Here is a 26,956-nt window from a genome sequence, read left to right on the forward strand (position 1 = left end):
AACAGGGTAAGACCTAATATTTTTTGTAATCCTTTAACTGGGTAGAGATTTCATAGGTTAGATCATGTCTCATGATCAAACTTTGTAACCTTCATTGGATACACTTTATTACTGTAGTAGTGAATATTTGTGGGTGTCATCCCCACCCCAATTTTACTTTCTCATTGGAGGTTTTCTAGGTAATCATATCTAGTGTCATATATGTGCAAATGTTTACTTGTTTACATGATTTAGATGTACATGCTTTACATGACATTTCAGTTTACTTATTGAATGTATGAGATGGATGTGTGGTGAATGTTTTATGGGTAAAAGTTTAAAGCATTGATTCACCACCCCCACTCAAAATTTTACCTTTCCTATTGTAATTAAAACAAATGTATGCAAAGATAGCCCACTTTCCAAACAAGCAATATACAATATAGTTCCTTGATACAAAGAGATAGATACAAAAACTTCTTCACTTGTTGTTGATATCTTCAATATCTGATATAGCTCTAGTTGCTCTTCACAAAATTTGTATTCCTTTGATCATACATTAGAATTCACATAATATATAGTTATCATAGTCTTCCTTAGAAGTACACTTAACTTTGCATATTGTAATCTTCTCATATACCTTAACAATTTACAAAATATTGTCTAGACAGATTTCAAGCTTTCACATGCTTTAAACAATATATTATTATAACTTTTTGACTTAGGGTTAACATCTAGGATGTCATCCCTAATTAACTAAGTAATTATTTCTTAAATAAAATAATTCTTTAATCCATAATTATCTATTTTTTGTAATGCTCTATTCTACCCATTCTCTATTTTGATTGGTACTGTGCCCATAACTCATTCAATATTGTTTGTACTAACTTGTGCTTATGTATGTGCCATCTTTGCACTTTTTTATTTTTTTACCTAAATGCACATGTGCCAATAATATCTTAGTAAACCTTGCTAACCAAATTCTATATGTTATGCCAGATAAAATGTGTGATACTTAGACAATTTTCTAAGTATAGCTAACATAACTAAATCTTCATGATCTACCCTCTTCACATATCTAATATGTTAACACAAATGACATCATCAAATGTATACCTTAACCAAATTTTCAACAATATCCCCCTTTGGAATTGATGGAAACATGTGAGAATATTGGCTAAGTCCCAAAAACTTACAACTTCAAAATGTTACTAAATTGCCCTTATCAAAATTTTCAAAGTATAAAACTTATGGATCTATGTATTTAACCATCTTTCCTTATATATCATAATTACATAACCCCCCCTTTGACTATAGTTCTAGCTATTACATTACTCCCCCTATCATATTTTTTTTTTCTCCTTTATACATATATAGTTTATATGTACATTTGTTATCTTTCTTTTCCATGTATATCTACACACCTTCTATATAATTTTCCTTACCTTTCTCTTCCCCTTTGACATCAATGAAAAAGGTGTCTAAACTTATTTACAAGTCAAAATTGTTTTACCTCTTCTTATGTTGAATTTGAGACTCTATATATATAGTCTACAAAGCTTTTCTTCAAGCTCTCAAATTCTTTTTGCTAGGTGTCTCTTACTACCTTTGATATTCTTAGTAATGCACATAGGCCATATGATGCCACCTCATTAATATTCATGTCTATAAATACAATTTTTTCATAGGATGTCTTAGCTACAAGATACTCCTCAAGTTGTTTCTGCACATTACTAATTTTTAGTGTCACATGTTCTCTTAGAAAAGATAACCTCTTAATCACTCTCTCTATTATTATCTCAATAATTCTCATATCATCAAGTAACTATTCAATTTATGCCTCTAAATCTTCTATGTTTGTGTCTAATTACTACAATATAGGTGTTAAAACTTGTAGCTCATTCAATTTGGCATTGAACTCATCATTCATATCTTTTATGTAATTGTATGACAAGGTACTCTATCCATATAATTTTCCACATTCTTTAAAATATCTTCTACCTCCTTGATGCAAGCATCAAGTTATTGTAGGTCATTCCTCACATTTGTGCAAAGAGTATCAACAATTGTGCATCATGTTTTATCTTTGGTTAATTGGTTGCAAATTTTTCCAATTGAGTAAGCCCACTATCAAATGAACTTATCAATTTTGTTTCTCTTACCTAAGGATCAACATCTTTTAATTTGACAAATACAACTTCTTGTAGTGTGTTAGATACCTCACTTAATATTCTTTCGAAACTCTTGTCTTTCTTATTTCTTTCAAATAACTTAATGATAAAATCAAACCTTATTGATCATCATCGTTAGTTAAGCTCTCCTATGTGGTTACTAGGGGCATCTTCCTATTAGATTATGGTGACTAATTAGGAAAGTACTGTACATACTTCATAATTAGTGGGGTTTGGGGCTGTGGCTGAAATTGTAGCTGACATATTATAATTGACATATGGCCAACATATGTCCGACATATGGTTGACATGTTGTAGCCGACATATTATGGCCAACATATTATGGCCATGGCTGACGTTGTAGTTGACATATTATGGCCAACATATGGCCGACATGTTGTAACCCTAAAAGGATAAAATACTTGTATAAAAGGGTTTAGGGTTAGGTTTTTTCATTATGTTGTGATGCGAAATTGGTTCTTGCAGTGGTATTGAGCTGTAAGGGAATACAGATTGTAATTAGGTTGTATTCATTGGATTGTAATAAGATTGGACTTGCTATTTGGTGGATGTAACCCAGGGATTGGGTGAACCACGTTAAATCTTGGTGTCTTGTGTTCATTTTTGTATGATCTATTATTTTCTATTATTGGTTATATTTGCATGTAGTTTTTACTTCTGTCTGTGGTTTTATCCTAACAAGTGGTAACAGAGCCTAGCTGTTTTTTAGTTATCCTCTACAGGAAAGTTTCACAGTTGAGTGGGAGTCTCATAGTTGAGTGGGAGCAATGGAAAATGAGGGTAAACTGAGGGTTGATAGGTTTAATGGGAAGAACTTTCAATTATGAAAGATGCAAATGGAAGACTATATGTATTAGAAGGATTTATGGAAACTGTTGGAGGGAAAAGCCAAGAATCAAGGATCCATGTCAGATGCTGAATGGGATCTTTTGGACAGAAAGGCACTTGAAAGCATTCAATTATGCTTGGCACCACCAGTGGCATTTAATATTACAAAAGAAAAGATGATAGAAGAGTTGATGAAAACACTAGCAACACTGTATGAAAAGCCCTTCACTTCAAACAAGGTATTTCTCATGAAGCATTTATTTAATATGAAAATGGTAGAAGGTGGATCTGTTGCAGATCATTTAAATGAGTTTAATACAATTACTAGTTAGTTATCTTCTATGGGCATCAATTTTGATGAAGAAATTAGGGCTATCTTGATTTTGTGTTCTTTTCTTGAAAGCTGAAATGGCTGTGAGTAATTCTGTTCCTGGATCTAGTACACTAAAATATGATGATGTGATCGGTGTTGTTTTGAGTGTGGAAACTCCTAGGAAATCCTCAGGTGGATCTACATCAAGAAGTGCTTTGAATGCACAAACCAAGGGCAGAAACACTGAGAGAGGAAGTAACTCTGGAAATCGTGGGAAATCAAGAGAAAATTTAAAGGGGAAGAGGTCTCAATCGAGAGGACCAAACGACTACTAGTACTGTGGGAAACCAGAGCACAAAAAGAAAGATTGCTGGAATCAAAAGAAAAATGAAGGAGATAAATTAGATGGAGACAAGGAGGCAAATGTGGTAAGTAACAAATCTGAAGAGGATGCTTTGCTTCTGTCTTTAGAAAGTGTTGATGATTCATGGGTTTTAGATTTTGGTGCTTCATTTCATGCTACACCTCATAGAGGTTATTTCCTTGATTATGTCCAAGGGGATTTTGGACTTGTTTATTTGGGGAATAATGAACCTTTTCAGATTGTTAGAAAGGGAAAAATTAAGATTAAGTTGCAGAATGGGAATCATTGGCTACTACATGAGGTAAGACATGTTCCAAGACTGAGTAGGAATTTAATTTCAGCAGGGCAACTCAGTGATGAGGGTTGTGTAGTTACTTTTAATGATAAAAATTGGAAGGTTTCAAAAGGTTCCCTTATAGTAGCAAAAGGTGTGAAAATAGGCACCTTATATCTTTGTATAGGTCATATTGTTCCTTCTACTTTGATTGTTTCAGAGAAAAATGAATGTTCAGGAACAATTGCTGCAGTTGAGTAGGGAGAACAAATGGCTGCTATAGATTCTGATACAGCAGAGCACAATAGACTTGGGCACATGAGTGGAAAAGGTATGAAAGTACTTCATTCAAAGAAAGTTTTACAAAGTCTAAAATGTGTTAATATAGATTTCTGTGAAAGTTGTGTGTATGAAAAACAAAAGAGAGTGAGTTTTGTAAAGACTGGGAAGGAAAATAAAAAGGAGAAATTAGAGCTTGTGCATACAGATGTATGGGGACCAACTTAGGTATCTTCCCTTGGTAGCTCTCATTATTATGTTAGATTTATTGATGACACAACTAGAAAAGTATGGGTTTATTTTCTTAGATAGAAATCTGATGTATTTCAAACTTTTAAGAAATGAAAATGCTTGGTTGAAAATGAGACTGGTAAGAAATTAAAATGTCTCAGATCTGATAATGGTGGTGAGTATTGCAGTCATTAATTTGAAGATTATTGCTCCACTAATGGTATTCGTAGACAAAAAACTATTCCAAGGACTCCACAGAAAAATGGAGTGGCTGAACGCATGAACATGACTATAATGGAGCATGCAAGGAGCATGAGGTTGCATGCTGGGTTGCACTTACATATGTGGGAGGAGGTTGTGAATACTGTTGTATATTTGATTAATAGAGGCCCCTCTACTCTTTTGGGCCGTGGTATTCTAGAGGAGGCATGGTCTGGTAAGAAGATGAGTTATTCTTTTCTCAAAACCTTCGATTGTGAAGCTTTTGCTCATATAGACTCTAAAAATAGAACCAAGCTAGAAGCTAAATCAAAGAAATATGTCTTTGTTGGATATGGCATTAATAAATTTTGTTATAGGCTTTGGGATTTTGAAAATCATAAAATTGTAAGAAACCAAGATGTCATATTCAATGAGAAAGTGTTGTACAAAGATCTGTTGCAGCAACATGAGAAGAAAGAAGATGATTATGTAGTGCTGGATGATACTCTAAAAGCTGATGTTCTAGCCATTCCTCATGATGTGCAACAACTGCAACAACAAATACCACACAATGGTGAATGTTAGATGGTCAATGAGGCAAATTAGACCTGCACAAAGATTTTCTCCCTCTTTGTATTCTATTTTACTTACTGATGCTGGTTAACCTAAAAGTTATGATGAAGCTATGTAGGTGAATACTAAGATTTAGTGGGAGTTTGCAATGAAAGATGAAATTGACTCTTTGCTGAAGAATAAGACATGGGATCTATGCACATTGGCTACAGGTAAAAAGGCTTTATAGAATAAGGGGGTTTATAGGTTGAAAGAAGAGGAAGGAGGTAAGAAAAGATTTAAGGCCAGGTTAGTTGTAAAAGGATTTGCACAGAAAAAGGGAATTGATTTTGATGAGATATTTTCTCCTATTGTTAAAATGACTTCTATTCGTACTATTTTAAGTCTTGTGGCTACTGAAGATTTGCATTTAAGTAGTTGGATGTTAAAAAAACCTTTCTTCATGGTGATTTGGATGAAGAAATATATATGGCTCAGCCACAAGATTTTGAGGTCAAAGGTAAGGTGAACTTAGTGTGCAAATTGAAGAAAAGTTTATATGGCTTGAAGCAAGCACCTTAGCAATGGTATCTGAAATTTGACAGTTTTATGCATGAGCATGCATATAATAGGTGTCATTTAGATTACTATGTTTATTTTAAGAGGTTGGATGATGATAGCTACATTATTTAATGTTTATATGTTGATGATATGCCTATAACTGGGTCTAACATGGATCATATTAAGGGGCTAAAATGCTAGTTAGCACATGCATTTTCTATGAAGGATTTTGGGGCAGAAAAAAAATCCTTGGTATAAAGATTTGTAGAGATAGGAAGAACAGAACATTGACACTATCTCAGGCTGATTATGTTGAGAAGGTGTTGCAACGTTTCTCTATGGAGAATGCTAAAGCTGTCAGCACACCTTTACCTAGTCATTTGAAGTTGACTAAGGAGATGTGTCCTAAGACATAGGAAGAGGAGGATAAGATGTCCAAGGCACCCTATGCTTCAGCTATAGGAAGCTTAATGTATGCTATGGTATGTACTAGGCTAGATATTGCACATGCAGTGGGAGTCGTTAGTAGGTATATGAATCATCTAGGATTTGAGCATTGAAATGTTGCCAAGTGGATTCTCAGATATTTGAGAGAAACAACCAAAAAGTGTTTACACTTTGGGGGCTCTACTACTGATTTACAGGGCTCTATTAACTCAAATTTTGTAGGGGATATCAATACCAAGCAGAGTACTATAGGTTATGTCTTTACTATTGGTGGGGCAGCTGTGATCTAGGTTTCTAGGTTACAAAAGATTAATGCTCTATCGACTACAGAGGCAGAGTATGTTTCTGCTATAGAGGTAGCCAAGGAGATGATATGGTTTTAGTTCTTCTTGGAAGAATTGGGACATCCTCAGAAGGATAATTATTTGTTCACAGATAGTCAGAGTGCCATTCATCTTGCAAAGAATTCAGCTCTGCATTCTAAGAGCAAACACATACAGTTGTGGTACCATTTCATTCGGTCAATTTTGAGGATGGAAAGTTAAAGCTAGAGAAGATCCATACAAATGACAATCTAGTAGATATGTTGACAAAGGTTGTAACAAGGGAGAAGCTGAGCTCCTCTTCAGCTTCGGTTGGTCTTCTAGACTGAACATGAATAAAAGAATAGTAGAGTCTAGGGTGGTTTGATCTAGTGGGAGCCCCATGTGGTAGTGGTATTGCTATAGGATCAGTCTAAAAGTGGGAGATTGTTGTTTAATGTGGAGCCTGATCAGTCCCCAGGTGGGAGATTGTTAGATTATGGTGACTGATCAGGAAAGTATTGTACAAAATTAACATATTTTTTGGGTCATGGCCAACATTGTAGTTGACATATTATGGCCGACATATGGCTGACATTTTGTAACCCTAAAATGGATAAAATACTTGTATAAAATGGTTTAGGGTTAGGTATTTTCATTATGCTGTGATGCAAAATTGGTTCTTGTGGCAGTATTGAGCTGTAAGGGATTACGGATTGTAATTAGGTTGCAATCACTGGATTGTAATAAGATTGGACTTGCTGTTTGGTGGACATAGCCCAAGGATTGGGTGAACCACATTAAATCTTGGTGTCTTGTGTTCATTTCTATGTGATCTATTATTTTTTTTTATTGGTTATATTTGCATGTAGTTTTTACTTTTGTCCGTGGTTTTATCCTAACACTTCCCTTACTTCTCCTTCTCTTCTTCACTTTTCCTCTTCTTCTCTTCCTCTTTCTTCCTCTTTTGTTCTTCCTCTTCCTTCCTTTTCCTTCCTCTTTTTCTCTTCTTCTTCCTTCTTCTTTTTCTTCTCTTCTACTTTCCTCTTTTATTCTTCTTTTGATTTCTTGTTTCCCTCCATTTCTTTCTCTTCCTTTGTTTCTTTCTTTTTATGTTCTTCTACCTTTTTCTTCTCCTCTTCTCCTCTTCTTTTCTTCTTCTTTCTTTCTTATTTCCTTTACCTTTTTTTCTTCTTCTTCCTATATTTTTGTTTCTCCATCTTCCTTTTCTTTTGAGCTCTAACCAAATTGTCAACATTTTCTCCAAAATCCTTAAAAGGATCTTCTTTAGAATCAACAATAACATTAGAATTATCAATCTACATGGTATCTATACCTATTATTACTCATGGAGTTTTTGATGTAGTTGATATATTTTGGTGGCTGGATGTCTAATGTTCTTCATCATCTATACAATTACTTCCTGAGTTTCTTCTCTCACATCCTCATAGTTTCCACCCATGTTTAGTATAGCCCTAGTCTTGTTCCTTAGAAAGGGTTCAAGACTTTGTAACAAATTCTTCAAGTGCTCTTCACTTCCTACAACACACAGCTTTCTAATCATGTTTTCTTTAATCTACTTGTCTTCCTCTTGCACTCTCATCTTTCTATTAATTAGCCTCTCATACAAATCATTAGGAATATATTTGTTAATATCCTCAAACTTCTTCTTATTCAAAATCATATATCTTATAGTAGCATTTTCTAGCTATAACTTGTCCATCTTGATGTATAAATCATAAAAATTGTTTAACTGACCAAAGTTACCTTCATTGGTAATTGTGTTGTTCAATTTCTCAATCTTAGGTTTCCATGGCTACCTCCCTTTTCTCGCAGAATTTGGTTTTGTCTATTTTTCTTGTGTTGATCTTTTTATTTCTCAAGTGATTCTACTTGTCCTTGCATCTTTGTTCCTTTAGAGGCCATTAAGACCTTTTTGCATTTTTCTTCATCAAATTGCCTTCTCTTTTATTCTTTTATGTTTTTGTCCTTATACTTTCTCTTTTCTAACTTCAACTAATCTAGTTGATTTCCTCTTTGTCTCCATAATATTTAGTTTTTCTTCTTCACCACAAGATTTTACTAATTAAATACAAGGTTTACCCACTAGTTATTCATGTGAGAAAACTAAATAAGGAATAGTTAATGCTGCTACCTCTAATTCTGCCATAGTTATACCCTCTAATGGTTCTGTTGTTGCTAGTGGTTGTACATACATAATTCCTTGTTGCCCACTTTTCTTTGATCTAGTGATAGTCTTCCTTATTGCTACAATTTCTTCAAATGTCCTATTTTCTTCCTCCATAATCTTCTTCATTGTAGATTCAACCTTTTTCTTTGAAGATTTCTCAAGCTGAGCTTGAGATGTCACTTGCATTATCTCTTCATAGGTTCCAAACCTATTGAATTCTTCATCTCTAGCCGATTTTAAAATTACCTCTACATAACCTTCAATTTTCTCCTTAGTGATCTCATAACCAAGAGGTTCAACATAAATCATCCTCAGTTCAAATGGTTCTATGTAGGTGAAATCTATATCAACCATAAAAGATATATCATTTTTGAATTTCCTTACAATAGAAGGTGGGATTCTGTACCTCTTTTTCATCTCTGCTCGAAAGTTTTTCATCACAGGATATTCTTTGTTATCAATCTTATCAATGGGATATTTGATATACAAATCAGTTATATTTGCAATACTGCATTTGTCACTATTAAGAAAATTAGTAACTAATAGGAATGGAAATCTCTTAATAAAATTAAAAAACATATAAAAATCAATTATTTAAATTTGAACTAACTATTTTTCGATCTTCTCCAAGTTCCCATCAACTACTCTCTCAAGATTTCACACATGTTTAACTTTTCTCCCTCAACACACATCATATAAGCTACATGGATAAAATCTATTGCCACATCATCATCTCTATATCTAGCAAAAATCTTAGATGCCATAATTCTTCTTATGTATCTTACATCATGTTGTGTTATCTTGCTAATCACAATACATCTTCTATTGTATTCAACCTTTGTATTTTCAAACATAAGTTTCTTCACATTCTTCTCATTTACTAGAATAGATTCTTCATTACATAATCATTTTACCTCATTATCATGAATTAGGTTAGCTGAAATATCTACTACATTATCTCCTAACTAATATTTTCCACCATGAATTATGCTCAATACTATCTTTACCCAATCTCCATTCCCATACTCATGTGAAAATAGAAACTTTATCATTTTATTTTCGTCAAGGTGTTCATAGCTAGTTTTGAAACTCTTGTATTTATTGTAGATGAGTTCAAACTCATTTGTTATTCTTGTTTCTCCAACTATCTCAAACTCTCTCTTAAGATAACTTCCAATGTCTTCTAAGTAAATAACTTTGTCTACAATAACATAAAATATTGTCATAGGGTTTCATTCTAAAGCTGTAATCGGGTTCATAGTCATTTTTGGTTTAGCCTCATCCTAAACATTATGAATCAAACTCCTATCCATGATTATCAAGAATTCTAATTTCAAATTCACAAATGAGCTCTCAAAATTTCATAAATACCTTAATTTCTCAAAATGTAGGATTTTTAGATGAATTTGCTTCAATGTTGCTTAGTTTTACTTAGATTCACACTTAATTTTATCCTTAACTCATCACACATTTAAATGATACTCAAAATCTTGATTTTGGCCTTTAATCTTTTTCATCCACCTACATCATTAGTTGCACAAGTACACAATTTACAAAAAGTTATTTATTCTTTATCAGTAACTTGTTTTGATTCATATAACCTCATGCAATATCCAAATCATCTTCTCATTTAACCAAGGTATCAACATATCTTATTCTACCTCATATTAACTTCATAACCCTTAACTCACTCTCTATTATTACATATATCTTTCTGATAATTGATCTCTTATAGAAAAGTACTTAGTTCAAATAGGATGAATCACATAAAAATTTTGACTTCAATCTTCCTTCAAGTATATCAAATGACCACTCTTCTAATACTACATGTGAACTGGATGGATCTTTGGCTTTGACAAATACTTCATTGAATTCTTCTATATGCTCTTTCAACTCATCTTTCTAATTGTTATTATTTCTATCATTCCTTCTAACATTTCTATTTGTGTTCTTTTTGAAATTTGGATTTTTGTTGATCTTCCTCATATCCATTCTACAAAATCTTTCTATGTGACTGAACTTATTGCATAACTGACAAACTAGTGCATTATTTCCAAATATGGGTCCAGGTTGGTTTACAAATGCTCTGTAATTTCTAGCTATGTCTCCAAAGTTGTTACATTTATAACACATTATGTTGTTCCTTGCTCCATTAGTTCCTTTATTGGGTGTCCTTTCTCCTGTATGATTAGTATTATTAACAAATTTAAGTTTCTTACAATCAACTTCTATATGACAAAAATCATGAAAATTATTTTTAAAAATATCAGTAATAAGTTTAAATGGCTTACCTATGCATTCCCTTTTCATATGACTAATTTCATTACACACAAAACATCTACCTTTGAATTCATACTTTACTTCCTTGGGTGATTCAATTTTCTCAACTAGCTTAGGTTGATCAGTTTGTTTAGGTTGATCAACTTGTTCAATCTCCTTGGGTATATTATTAGATTGATTTGGCTCAACTTTGTTTAGATTCCTCTCTCTCTCTCTCTATTGTATAGAAAGATGAATTTCAAGACTAGTTTCCTTTCTAGTTTCAAATTTCTTGAATGATTTTTCTCAAATAAAATATCCAAGACCAATCTTATCATAAGAAGGTCTCTAAAAATATAATTGCTCATCAATTTTCTCAATACTAAAATATAACTTTTCTAATTGTTGCTTTGTCTAAATTAGCTCTCCCCTTTCACAATAATGTTGCACTTCTCAAGTTTTGAAAACTCTAACTTGGTGGATTCAAGTTTAGATGTAACTTTTGTGATGAGATCTTAGATTTATGTTCTCAAATTTCAGATCTAACTCAATTTTTCTATCATCTTTCTTTAAGCTCAATTTTAGTTTAGTGATCTTCAATTCATGTTTCAGGATCTCATTTTCTTTCATCAATCTTGAAACTTCATCACTATCCTTAATCTTATCTTTAGGATCCTTTCTAGATTTGAGATTATCAGTTTTGTCTTTCATATTTCTAATGTAGTCTTTTGCATCTTCATATCTTTCTTTCCAGTTATCTCTTTCTATAGTGAGAATGTCAATCTACTCATGAGCTTCTTCTAGACTCTTTTGCAATTGTTCCATATCCATAGGGATCTTACTCAAGCTATTAATCCTCATCTAAGTAACTGTTCTCTAATAGAAATTATTAGAAATAGACAATAATGAGGGGGGGGGGGTGATGAGTATTCTACAAGCTTTAACCCAAAATTGGATATTATTAATTGCCTTATAACTTGCATATGAAAGTAAGCTAATTATTTTCAATAGTAAACATTACCATGTAATAAGAGAATTCATAACACCATATTTCGTTAACTAAGGAAACCATGGCCAAGGGAAGATCCGTAGTGGGGATGATACTAATCAAAAGTATCTGGTTAAAGATATTGACCCTGTTAGTGTTGTAATTCTTTAGAATAACTGAGGGGGGGGGGGGGGGAGGGGGGTCAATCAGTTATCAAAAGTCTAGATGTATAAATAATTTTTTTCATACTTCAGTGAACCCATAAAATATTTATACTCATGCATGCATCCATAAGATTATGCAATCACTCAAAACTTGTAGGTTACTGCCAAATCAACTTGGATATGAAAGTAAGCTAATTATTTTCAATAGTAAACATTACCATGTAATAAGAGAATGCATAACACCATATTTCATTAACTAGGGAAACCATGGCCAACGGAAGATTCGTAGTGGGGATGATAGCCACAAAATGATTCACTAATCAAAAGTATCTAGTTAAAGATATTGACCCTATTAGTGTTGGAATTCTTTTGAATAACTGGGGGGGGGTGAATCAGTTATCAAAGGTCTAGATTTATAAATAATTTTTTTCATACTTCAGTGAACCCATAAAATATTTATACTCATGCATGCATCCATAAGATTATGCAATCACTTAAAACTTGAAGGTTACTGTCAAATCAACTTGTAGAAATGTAAAGCATGAAACAATGAATTCATCAAGACACTTGAGACAATGATTTATGTGGAAACCCAATTTGGAAAAAACCACCAGTAACATGCTACTCTTTTCACTCTTCTAAAGTGATGCCCTATTAAAGGCCAACCCTATTAGAGGTTACAATACACACTATTAAATGTGACCCTATTAAATAATTTCAATCATCCTATTAATATTGAGTCTTGTTAGAGGAATTTAGACCATTCACTTGGAATGTCATCCAGTTAAAGGATTTACAAATGACCATTAGGTCAACCTTAATCCAAAGGATTTGCCCTAGATTGATACAATTATTAGAGTGTAATAGTAAGACTTTGATTTGATACAACTTACAACTTCATTTGCAAATTATAGATCTCTATTCAGTCCTCCATTCTTCTTGGCTTTCACTCATTGTAGTTCTGATAGTTTTTTTCACCCTTCAAGCATTCATCCCCTTAGGCCATTTTTCTTAACATGCCATTGAAAACTCTACTTAGGTCACTTGATGAAGCAAAACCCTTAATTCCTTCTCTTCCTTAGGTTATCACACATGACAACCTTGCTTCATGACTAGCCATTCCTATAAATAGGAAGTTAAGATCTTTTGCCACTCATTCTCTATTGTCCAATTTATGGTTTGGATGGATTAGGAAGGATACAATGTATCAACTCCATATTCCATATCTCTTCTATAAACTTCTCTTAGAATCCACTTTGAATTCACCTCAAAATGGTTTACCTTGAATTTTGTGCCACCACCTCAGCATTCTTATCTTCCACCTAGTTCACACAATCCAAGAAATCAAACTTGTAAGCTCATATTCATCGAATCCACGATCTTTAAAATAATGTAGTAGCTCAACATTATCAACCTTTCGATTCTTGACACATATTGTCTTACTTGGCATCCACTATAAAATTAGTCGACCTCAAATAAAGTTTAATACTGCTCAAAATTAACTAAACCTTACTTGGCATCTACTATCTTACTTGGTATTCACTAGAATTTTCTTTTACTTAGCTCCAACTAACTTTATGCTTGGCTTGCACTGGCTTTTCTTGACACCTACGATCCACTCGATTAAGCTTGGTAGACAAACTTTGTTTAACTTGTCCTTCTAACCTTTCTTAGTGTAGCCAACATTTGTAACCTTAAGTAGATTATCAATGCATCATGTTATTACTATTGTTACATCTTTTGATCAAATCCTCTTCATCAATCAAATAAGTGACAGTACTTAAATCTTATAAGTAGTTGTCTTACCAACAAATAGCAAGTTTAACATCAATAAAAAAATAATGATTGAAACACATAGTCTTCTTCAACAATCTCTCTCAAAAATGATCTCAATACTCTCCCTCTTTTATTAGCTTCTTCAATCCATTCTCAATAATTTCCCTCTTTAGCATTAATGGAAACCCAAATTGATCAACTAAGTCAATGAAGTGATGAACATGTTGTTCAACCAAATTGACTTGGTTTAAACAATAAGACAATAGAAAAAAGAAAATAATTCCTTGTATTAAAATCTCTCCCTCTATCAGCAACTTCCATCTTCTGAATAGGTTACAACACTCTTTCCTACAACTCGTTCTAAGTTCCTTCTTGTATCTCCCTCTTACTAGGTAGATTAGGATTTCTCCCTCTTTCTTCTCTTTCATTATCTGATCAACAATATCAGCTCCCTTTGATATACTTTCTCCCTCTGATTAGTAAATCTCTTTCTTCGATGATGTTTTTTTAATATAATTTCTCCCTCATTGACAACAATGCCAAAGACATGTGCCAAAAAACTTGTCATTTAAAACATGTAGATATAGGCATTTTTAGTTTCTTCAGTTTCTTCCTTTGTCACCTTGCTTGTGACTGATTTGAATTTTTTGGCTCTGTGATTGCTTTAGGCAGCTCCTAAAGTAAGATCCACTGCACCAATTTGTAACATATGAACATCAACTTGTTTGATGCAAGTCACTCCTCTTACTACTTAGATAGCCTTTGATCTAGGTATCGCCACTAGTTTATCTCTTAGATACTCATGAGCATCCTTAGGTAATGTTTTTGTGAAGATATCAGCAATTTTCTCCTTTATGTTAACATATTCCATCTTCACCTCTTTATCTTGAACTAATTCTCTCAAGAAATGACACTTGATTGCAATGTGTTTAGTATTTGTGTGTATCAATGGATTCTTTGATATATTGATAGCAGTTGGGTGATCCCACAATAATGGGTTCCACTTTTTGACCAATTTTGACTCTGAAATCAATATTTTTGCAACAAACGTCACGTTCAAGTGACTATATCTCCAAAACTATAAATAATTTCAAGATGATATAAACTAGTGATTTTGAGTACTTTGTTCCTACTTTGTAACCATATTTTTTAATCTAAAAAAAAAAATTATTTATGTCAATTTTTTTTATCTCCTCCAAAAAGTGGTACATAATAAAATTCAATATTTTAAAAAGTGACAGTCCATTTGACACACATAACTTTTTTTCTAGAAATGATAATGAAGTAATTCTTTTTGCATTGGATTTTTAGCATCAATATCTAGTGTCTACATTTGGTTTGATTTATTTTTTTTGAATATTGTATAGTTTATGAAGTCTTCAAGTGACATGAACCGTAATTCAGACATACGTTCCGTTTGACACAGATAATTTGAAGTCAATTTATCATAAACCATTTTTTTTTTTTGAATAGAAAGGTATCTCAATAAGCCAGTGCCTCCATACTTTTCAAATTTTTTTTTACCTAATTTACTAATTTTCCTGAGGTGTCAAAGTCGGTTGATGTTCAATCGGTAATGAACCTATAATGAGTTAAACTCATATTTGAAAGCCTTAATGATTAAATTATGTAATAAAATTATAGTCATTGGAAAGCTTGCTCCGAGAAGCACATTTTGACATTTTTAATTTTACAGTAGGAGATCATTCTCCTACAATTATGGCAGTCAAAAGAGCAAAAAAAAGAAAAAAAGAAAAAAAGGTTAAATTTTTTGTGATTTTGCATGTTCGTGCGAACATGGCGTTCGCACGAACACGTTTACCATGTTTGCATGAACCTATGTCCGTGCGAACATGTAAATCATGTTTGCATGAACATATATATCACATATGTTCGCGCGAACATACGAAATATGTTCGCATGAATATGATTAAAAAAAAAGTTCGCATGAACACAATAAGTGTGTTCGCACAAACATATGGTAAACTCAATTTCTCTTTTTGAAATTTTTTTCATTTTTGTTCATCCCACTAAAGTGGAACCCATTATTGTGGGTTCACCCAGTTGTATTATCACAATAAAGTGTCATTGGTTCTGTGATCTCTTCCTTCATTCCTTTGAGTAACTATTGATCCACACAATGTTTGTACAATTTATAGTAGCAACAACATATTCAGCTTCAGCAGTAGATTGTAAAGTGTAGTTTTATTTCTTGGTAGTCCATGTAACTTGTCTCTTGCCTAAGAAAAATGCTCCTCTATCGGTGCTCTTTCTACCATCAATATTTCTAGCCCAATTAGCATTAGTGTAGGCTCTTAATTCAAAATTTTCATTCTTCTTATATTATAGACCAAATTCTTTTATTCCTTTCAAATATCTCACTATTCTCTTCATAGCCATTAAATGATCCTCCCAAAAAATCTTGCAACTATCCCTATAGATAATGCAATATTAGGTCTGCTATGTACTACATATTGAAACTTGCCAATCATAGACCTATTTAATGTTTGATTCACCTCACTTGAATCATCATCATTTGATAGCTTGTGTCCTATCACCATAGGTATACTTACTACTTTGGAATCTTCCAATCCAAAAGTTTTCAATACTTCCTTGACATACTTTGACTGAGTGATGTATATACCATACTTCATCTAATATACTTGCAAGCCCACAAAGAACTTGATCTCTCCAAACATAGACATCTCATATTCTTGCTTCATCTGATTTGCAAAATCCTTATATAAAGCATATTGACCTCCAAATATGACATCATTAACAAATATTTTAGATAACAAAATACATTTTTCTTTTTTTGTCTTCATGTACAGATTATTTTTATCATTAGTCCTTTCAAATCCAATCTTCATAAGATAATTATGAAGTCTCTCATACCATGCTCTTGGTGTGGGAGGAAAAATAGAAGTAATTAAGGGGGGGGGGGTGAATCAATTACTAGTAAAATAAATACCAGATCCCTTAGATGTCAACAATAAAATTTAGACTAAGAAAATTGATTACTACTGATGCTCGATAAACAAATAGAAATTCCTGTAACTCAGTAAATGTAGAGAGAATTACTTTTAGTAGATCTTAAATTATTAGTAATTAACTTGCAAGCATGAGACAAATAATATGAACACATGAGACACCAAGATTTAACATGAAAACCCAATTTGGAAAAATCCACCAATGTAACTAGTTACTATTTTTCACTCTTCTGAAGTGAGCCTTGTTAGAAGCCAACCCTATTAAAGATTACAAAACACACTATTAGGTGTGACCCTATTAGAAGATTTAATCACCTTGCTAGGAGTGGCCTTGCTAGAGGTCTTAAAACAATCCAATGGAATTGTCACCTTGTTAGAGGATTTGCAACTAGTTATTAAACCAACTCTATAAAAAGATTTTAGATCACTACTACAATGGTTAGAGAGTAACAATATAATAACCTGATTGTGATGCAACTAAATTGTTGTATCTAGATCTCTTTTCTACTTAAACTTGATCCTTCATAATCAAATATTACTTTTTTGATCCACAAGGATACCTACTTATCCTTCAAGTTCTCTCCATCTCTTTTCTTTTCAATTCAATCAACACACTTGCACACACATTAGAAATATCAACTTTACCTATTACTCATACCATTCAGATTGTCAAGTTGGCCCAAATTCAAATTACAATAACCAATATTCATCATCATAGTCAGCTAGAATCAATACATAAAGTAATTAAGCTTCATATGCCAAAATAAGAAAAATCCTTCCTAAGCCGACCCTAATCGGTAGAAACTAATTTTGGAACGATTTCATATGTTAACCAATAAAAGCTCGGTTAACACTACAAACTTGAAAAAATTCTTTAGCAACCAAATGAACTTGATGAATACTAACTCTGTCCAACTTTACCTTCATTAACTCAGTGAGCTTGGTTAACACTCTTTCTTTCCTAAATTCTTTCAACACCAAAGTGAGCTTGGCAGATACTACCATCTGTTCAGAGTAAACCTATGAACATTGGATAGACAAGGAAAACTATATTTACTGAGCAAGTGAGATCAATAAGCACTAACTGATAGTTGATATGACATTTGTGTAACATCAAAGACAACACACAATTAATCAATTGTATCCAACAATCTCCCTCTTTGGCATTGATGGAAATACAACATGTCATAGCACAATGAAATTTTAAAGCAAACATAAAGTGAGGAACATATCCTTAGTTTCATTTTGATTCTCATCCATGAAAATGCCCTCTATCAGTGTGAGCTCTTCCTATCTTCATAACTTCTCCCTCTTACTGCAAAATTCTCCCTCTTAGAGAAATTTCTTATTAGATATGATAGTATAACTTCTCCCTCTTTGACAACACATGCCAAGGAAAATAAATGCCAAATTTGTATTAGTGTACCTTGAGTACTAATTCATATGTAATATTCTCTTGCCAACTCTACATCAACTGATTGATCTTTAGTATGCTCTAGCTAATGCATCACTAAAAAAGTGTGCTTCAGATAGGGGAATGACACCTAGCTTACCTCTTAGATACAAGAATGCATCCTTAGGTAATGGCTTAGTGAATATGTCTATAATTTATTTATTTGTATGGATATATTCCAATCTAATTTCTTTGTTCTACACTAGTTCTCTGACAAAGTGATATTTTATAGCAATGTGCTTTATTTTGGAATGCATCACTAGGTTCTTTGGTATGTTTATTACACTAGTGTTATCACAATACATTACTATTGTCTCTTTGATTTCAACCTTCATTCCTTCCAAAAATTGTTTAAACCAAACAATGTTGGAACAATTTATTGTTCCTGCCACATACTCTACTTCTGTTGTGGATTGGGATGTGCAGTTTTACTTTTTGCTTGTCCAAGATACTAGTCTTTTACCAAGAAAGAAAGCTCCACCACTAGTACTATTTCTATCATCAATATTTCCTTCCCAATCAACATTAGTAAATACCTTTAGGTCTAGGTTTCCTCCAATTTTGTACCATAAACCATAACCTTCAATACTTTTTAGATATCTCAAGATTCTTTTGATTGCCATCATGTGATTTTCTCTGGGTTTAGCAGAGAATTTTGCCACTATCATAACTACTAAGGCAATATCAGACCTTGTGTGAACTACATATTATAATTTTCCAATCATTGGTCTGTATAAGGTCTAATCTACTTCTTGGAGTTGTCATATTTGGTAAGGTTGAGTCCAATACACATGGGGGTACCAACTGATTTTGAATCTTCCATTCCAATCTTCTTGAGTATCTCTTTTATATACTTAGATTGAGTGATATAGATACCATTTTTGTTCTGCTATATCTGCAATCCAACAAAGAATTTTATTTCACCAATCATGGACATCTCAAACTCTTTGTTCATTTGTTCTAAAAATTCTTTGCATAGGTCATCATTTCCTATAAATAGAGTATCATCCACAAATATCTCTTCCAACACAATTTTATTATCCAGTCCTTCCTTGACGTACAAGCTACTAGTATCATTTATTCTCTAAAAACCAATCTGTATCAAGTAGTTGTGTAGTCTTTCATACCAGGATCTAGGAGCTTGTTTGAGACCATACAGTGCTTTGTGTAATTTATAGACCATGTCCCTTTTGTTAGGATCAAAAAAACCTTTTGGTTATTCAACATAGACTTCTTCATCAAGAATTCCATTCAGGAATGCAGATTTAACATACATTTGATATACTTTGAACCCTCTATGAGCTACATATGCATGTAGGGTTCTAACACCTTCTAATCTTGCAACATGAAAAAAGTTCTCATCATAATCAATTCCTTCTTTTTGAGAATATCCTTTACACACTAATCTAGATTTGTTTCTTAATACTTGTCCATCTTCATTCAACTTATTTCTAAATACCCATTTTGTTCCAATCACATTTTTATCTTTAAGCCTAGGAACAATCCAAGTTTTGTTCTTTTCTATTTGTTCTATTTCTTTGTTCACTACCTCAATATAACTTTCATTTTCTAGAGCATCCTTAATACTTCTAGGTTCAAAATCAGCAAGTAAACATGTACCTTTTAATTTGCTTCTTGTCATAGTACCTTCTAATTTATCTCCAATAATTTGATCAGGTGTATGATGCTTTTTGACATACTTGGCCAATACAGGTTCTTTTCCTTTTGAATGAATTGCACTATCTTCATTTTAAATTTCAACTTTAGGCTCGGGTCATTTAGACTCAGTAGACATTAACTTGATAGCTTCAAAATGTGACTCAATTTCTACTTCTTGAAACTTGGTAACTGTGGAAGACTCGGAAGATGAAGTCTCCTTATTATTTTTCAATGTATCAGGTTCGTAGTAAACAAATCTTTTGTAATCTTCTGGTTTCTTTTTGCTTTCTTCTTCAGTCTTTTCTAAAAACTCATCAATTCTCACATGTGCACTTTCTATGATTTTATGAGTAGACAAATTCAAACATTTATATGCCTTACTTCTACAGGAATATCCTAAGAATGTACCTTCATCATCTTTCACATCAAATTTTCCTTTTCTAGACACTTTCAAGATATAACATTTACTACCAAATACTTTCAAATAACTTACATTGGGTTTGTAGCCATACCATAATTCATAGGGAGTTTTACTTGAGTCCTTCTTCAACTATACTTGGTTCAAAGTATGGATTGTGGTGCTAATGGCTTCCTTCCAGTATTTAATAGCAACATTCTTTTCAATCATTAGAGTCCTTGCACAATCCATGATGGATCTAATTCTTCTTTTAGCTATTCCATTCTGCTCAACAGTGGCAGGGGTTAATTTTTTCCTTTTGATTCCTCTTTCAATGAAAAAATTATTGAATTCACCACCTCTATATAATCTTAAGCATTTTAATCTTTTTCTTGTTTCTTTTTCAACTCTTGCTAGATACCATTTGAATTTCTCAAATGCTTCTGACTTTTCTCTAAGATACATAACAATCATCATTCTAGAGTAGTCATCAACAAAAAGAATAAATAATTTCTCTCCACTATAAATTTCTACACCAATGGGTCCACATAAGTTAGTATGCACAATTTCCAAGACATATTTAGAATGATAGCTTTTTCTTTTAAAACTAGTCTTTCCCATTTTTCCAATCTGACAATTTTTGCATAAACCAACATTTGGTTTCTTCAAACTAGGGATACCTCTTACTTTTCTGAATTTTCTTATTTTGACCATATTATCAAAATTTACATGACGTAGTCTTTTGTGCCATAACCAACTTTCTTCTATTTGAGTAATAAAACATGAGCAATCACCAAGATCAAGATAAAATAGGTTACCTCTTGTTTGTTTTCCTGATCCAATCGGATTCCCTTTGTTATCCAATAGTCTTGCCTTGCCATGCATGAATTCTAATCCAATATTGATTAGCTATGCCACACTCAATAGATTCTATTTTAGTCCTTCAACCCAATAGGCATTGTCACATACAAGTTCTTTGGTTAATGAGATTTGGCCTTTCCCTTTTGTGCAACAAGTTTCATTATTTTCAAACCTTACATTGCCTGCATCATAGTGTTCAAAGTGTTCAAATTTTGTTTTTTCTCTAGTCATATGATTTGAACATCCACTCTTTATGATCCATGTATCATTTTTACTAACATGAAAGATAAGTGCCATCTTATCTTCTATTATAGCAATGTACACTATTTCATCTTCAGTATTATTAGAATCTTTAGCAATAAAACAAGTCTTCTTACCTTTGTCTTTGAAGGATTTGTGACTTTTGGTTTCATTCTTGCCTTTGTACTTATGGATCTTCTTCTCATCTTTTCTTTCTTTATTTGGACACCTAGTAGCAATATGACCAATTTCTTCACACGAAAAACATATTAAAAGAACTGTACCTTTGTACTTTCCTCTACCTCTAGAATATTTCTTTACAAGTAAAGCTTCAACAACTTCAAGATCACTATTAGAACTTTCCTCTATTTCCTCTTCACTTTTTGACTAATTGTCCTTTATTTTCTTGCTTTTTTCTTTGAATGAAAGTTTAGCTTCAAATGTAGACTCAAGATTTTTGGAAGCTGAAACATAATTGTCAAAGTTGTCTAGCTCAAAAGTTGTCAATCTTCCTACTAAGGCATCCAAACTCAACTTTTGATTTGGTTCACATGTCTTTTCTTGAATAGTAGATACTCTAATTACATAGATATGAAGCAATGTTTTGAGAAATTTACTTACAATAGTTTCTTCTTTGATTTCTCCTCCAGATGCTCTGATTGCACTAACACTGGCCTTGATTATTTCCACATATGTGGCAACATTTTCATCTTCTCTCATTCTCATTTGATCAAATTGTCCTCTAAGGCTTTCTACTCTGGCTCTCTTTACATTGTCATCACCATAATAGATATCCTTTAGCTTGTTCCACATATCAAAAGTAGTATTATAATCTTTGATCTCATATTCATCATAACTAAGAGTAGATGCAATATCAATCATCATGATGTTATGGTTCTTTTTCTCAGCAAGATCTCCAATAGATAATGTGTCAGTAGGAGTTTTGTATTCTTCATTAAGGTATTTGTAGCCTGAATCACTAATGGTGGCTAGATGAAGTTTCACAAGTCCCTACCATGCTAAAAATTATTATTTGATTAGCTTTGGAATCTCTCTCTTGTAAGACATCCTAATCTTTATCTTAGGTCCTTGAAACCTTTCCTACAAGCACCAAAAGCTTTGATACCAATTGTTGGAAATATAGAAGGAGTAAATAAGAGGGGGTTGAATTAGTTACTACTAAAATAGATCCCAAATCCCTTGGATATCAACAATAAAATTTAGACTGAGAAAATTTATTATTGTTGATGCTCGGTAAACAAACATAAATTGTTGTAACTTGGTAAATGCAAAGAGAATTACTTTTAGTAGATCTAAAATTATTAGTACTTAACTTTCAAGCATGAGAGAAATAATATGAACACATAAGACACTAAGATCTAACATGGAAATCCAATTTGAGAAAAACCACCAATGTAACTAGTTACTATTTTTCACTCTTTTGAAGTGAGCCCTGTTAGGAGCCAACCCTATCAAAGGTTACAAAACACATTGTTAGGTGTGACCCTATTAGAGGATTTGTTCACCTTGCTAAGAGTGGACTTGCTAGAGGTCTTAAAAAAATCTAATGGAATTGTCACCTTGTTAGAGGATTAGCAACTTGTTGTTAAACCAACTCTATTAAGAGATTTTAGATCACTACTAAAATGGTTAGAGAGTAACAATGAAATGACCTAATTGTAATGTAACTAAATTTCTGAATCCAAATCTCTTTTCTACTTAAACTTGATCCTTCCTAATCAAATATTACTTTTTTGCTCCATGACGATACCTGCTTATCCTCCAAGTTCACTCCCTCACTTTTCTTTTCAATTCAATCATCACACTAGAAATCTCAACTTGACCTATTACTTTTACCATTCAGATTATCAAGTTGACCCAAATTCAAATTACAATAACAAATATTCATCATCATAGTCAGCCAGAATCAATACATAAAGTAATTAAGCTTCATATGCCAAAATAAGAAAAATCCTTCACAAGTTGACCTTGCTTGGTAGAAACTAACTTTGGAAGGATTTCCTGTGTTAACCAACAAAAGCTCTATTAATACTATGAACTTGTACAAATCCTTTAGAAATTGAGTGAACTCAGTGGATACTAACTCTATCCAACTTTCCCTTTGTTAATCGAGTGAGCTTGGTTAACACTCTTTCCTGCCTAAATTCCTTTGACACCCAAGTAAGCTCAGTAGATATTGCCATCTATTTAGAGTAAACCTGTGAATGCTCAATAGAAAAGGAAAACTATCTTCATTGACCAATTGACATCGGTAAACACTGACTGATAGTTGATATGACATTTGTGTAATATCAAAGACAACACACAATTAATCAATTTTATACAACATTAACATCTAGGATGTTGTCCCTAATTAATTAAGTAATTAATTCTTAACAATAATAATTCCTTACTCTATAATTATATATTTCATGTCATGCTCTATTATGCATGTTCTCTTTTGTGATTGCTAATTTAACCATCACTTGATTTTTAGTGTCTATAATGAATTTCACTCATGCATATGTCATCCTAACACTCCATCCTTTCCATACCTAATGACACACATGCCAATAATGTCTCAATAAACCTGACTGACCAAAAATCTATTTGTTCTACTAGATAAATTGTGTGATAATTAGAAAATTTTTGAAGTATAACTAAAAGTATAACTAACATAATTGAATCTTCATGATCTACCCTCTTCACATAACTGATATGTTTCCATAAATGACAGCATCAAAATTATACCTTTCAATAATAACTTATTGTGCTCATGCATTACTATGATTAAGTGTCTATGGGGTTCATATTTTTCCTTTGTTTTCCATCTATTTTGCCTAGTATTTAAAATTGATCACATTAGAAAATACAAATACCTCTCATGAATAGAACATGGGAAAGGAATTCCATAGCTTTGATGCCATGCTAAAGTTGAAGAAAGATCAACCCACAACTCCTATCACTACATGCAAACACATGTCATAGATAGAAACAAGCAAAGCTATCGAGGCTTGAATTCAGTAATCCATTCTTGATAAAAAGAAGAAATTGAAATTATATTGAATGAATTAATTGTTACAAAGAGAGATCAATCCTTGTGAAAGATATGGAATTCCTAAAAGGTAACTAACCAAGGTTGTATGATAATAATTAATTAAAGAAATTAATTATTATATGCCTAAAGTTTAGCTTAAGTATAGAGATAGTAACTATATTTTTCAACTCCCTTTGGCACTTTGACCCTCATCCCTAGCCTCAACCTCTCTCATTCCCTTCCTATTCTCTTTGACTCTGTTGTATGCCTCTACTAGTGGGTCATGGAGGTTTTCCTCATTCTCCAATTGTCTATATGGGGCTAGTTGATTCCTTGTGGGTTCTACTAAGCCTTTTCCCTCTTCTTCAAAAATAGAGGGAAGCATCCCTCTGATGATTCATCTTGGAGGAAGCTCTTTTGTAGACAAAGTTTTGGGTGCATGTGTTGGCAAGTATACCCATCCCAAGTCAAAGGGATCCCGATGATGATGAGACTTCATCAGGCATAAGTGTTGAAGTGTGGGATGAGAATGATATCTCACATTTGTGTTGAATGATCACAAGTCCCATAGACAACCCATATGAAGGAGGCTCCTTCTAGATTGACATTTGCTTACCAGATGGCTATCCATTTGATCCCATCAAAATGAAATTCATTACAAAAGCATGGAATCCCAATATTAATAGCCAAAATGGTGCAATATGTGTGGATATCTTGAAGAACCAGTGGACCCCCACTCTCTCCTTGCAAGCCAAAGACCTGTGATCCTCAAGATGAGGTTGTAGCAAAGTAGTACTTGAATGACTTCCCTACTTTCCTCCTCACTACTCACCACTGGACTTAGTCTTTTGCAAAGAGGGCACAACTTGTAATGGAAGAGAAGGTAGCAAAGTTCGTCAAGATGGGTTTTGATGAAGATGTAGTCAGATGAGCTCTTCAACAATTCAAAGGAGATGAGAATATGGCACTTGAGAAGCCATGGACCAGCTAATATACAAGTTTTAGATTTATTCTCAACATGAAATTGTGAACTTATGAAAGCTTGATCTTTTATTGGAAATGACCTATGAAAAATCGACACATAATTTTTAGAAGTTTGAAATTGATAAACCCAACAAGAATATCATTAGCATTGTCTAATGAATACTATATATTTTGCACTTTAAATATTAATTTCTTAGAAATATCATTTCTCTAATAAAATAGACCCCCTTAGTTAAAGTAAAATGGACTTAAATTTGGAAAAATAATTGAACTTTGACTATTTAGCATTTTTAAATTATGACTTGCTTAATTCTTATCAATTTTAAACTAAAACTTGTTTAATCTAAGAATCAAATCTTAGTGTATGATATTTAAATTAGATAATAGTTTTGTATTTTTGATGGAGTTTTCAAGATTATTTGTCAATTGAAATATGATTTAATCAAACATTTCATATATTAATAGCTATTATTGTTAGAAATTTAATGTGGTTGGTCTATTGCTCCTAGAGCCAAATGCCCACCTACCTACCTGACCCTCATTAACTCCATAGGTGAGTTTGAATTCTAAAAATGAGAGGGAAAACTTTGCAGTAAGAAAAAATGAATGAATCTAATCCATTCGATCAGTTAGAGAGATTAGAGAAGAGCATAGAAAAGTTCAAAGAAAGGAAAAAGATCAGCAGATCAAAGTAGAGGAACAATATTTAGAACAAAGATAAGAGGATAGGAAGAAGGTTCACTTTCTGTGTTTATAGTAGCACATGTTGAATCTTCTTGTCATTTTGTAAGTTCATAGTGATTTATCCTATGAAGCAGTGATTTCTCTAGGCATCATTGTATGCAACCATTAGAGTTGTAAGTTTAGTTTTATAGTTTTATTAGTTTGAAGTTTTTGGTGTATTTTGGGTTGAAGCCAAATGCTCCCATATTTTGTAATAGTTTAACCTAGTTGAATAGAAAGCAAGAAAGCATACATACTTATTGATCTATTTCAGTAGTGGCCATTTCCACATTCCACCTTGGCTATCTAACTCAATGAGTAAGAAACACAATCTCTAACCTGTGTCCATACCTGTTAAAGATATAGTCATGAAATATGTGGCCCGCATATCAAAAACAAGAAGGCAAAAAGTGTTGTGTGGTTAATGAAAGACCTAGTAACTGGTAGAGTTATAGTGGAAGTGGCCACCTACTAGCATTAGGAAGGCTCTGGAGAAATTGATCTTGAAGGTTTCAAGGTCACTACCATGGATTTGGGGGCCATTTCTAGGGACACCGAGAATCATTTCTTCAAGTTTGTAGTGGAACATGTGTTGACTCAGTCTGAAAAGGATAGTAAAAAAAAGACAGAGATGATAATTACCATGACTGAGTATATATACTCTTTGATGAATATTGGTGCTCTCCCATTGATTCAAACACCACAATCTTT

General features: G+C 32.8%; 1 pseudogene; it reads left to right on the forward strand.

The window, feature by feature from the left end:
• LOC149555024 (ubiquitin-conjugating enzyme E2 27 pseudogene) overlaps positions 1-25,529 on the forward strand; it is a 77,046-nt pseudogene extending 51,517 nt beyond the window's left edge.
• The last annotated feature ends 1,427 nt before the right edge of the window (positions 25,530-26,956 follow it).

This window comes from Cupressus sempervirens, chromosome 5 (assembly GCF_028749045.1).
Source record: "Cupressus sempervirens isolate cs-2001-9-10 chromosome 5, ASM2874904v1, whole genome shotgun sequence".
Taxonomy (NCBI): domain Eukaryota; kingdom Viridiplantae; phylum Streptophyta; class Pinopsida; order Cupressales; family Cupressaceae; genus Cupressus; species Cupressus sempervirens.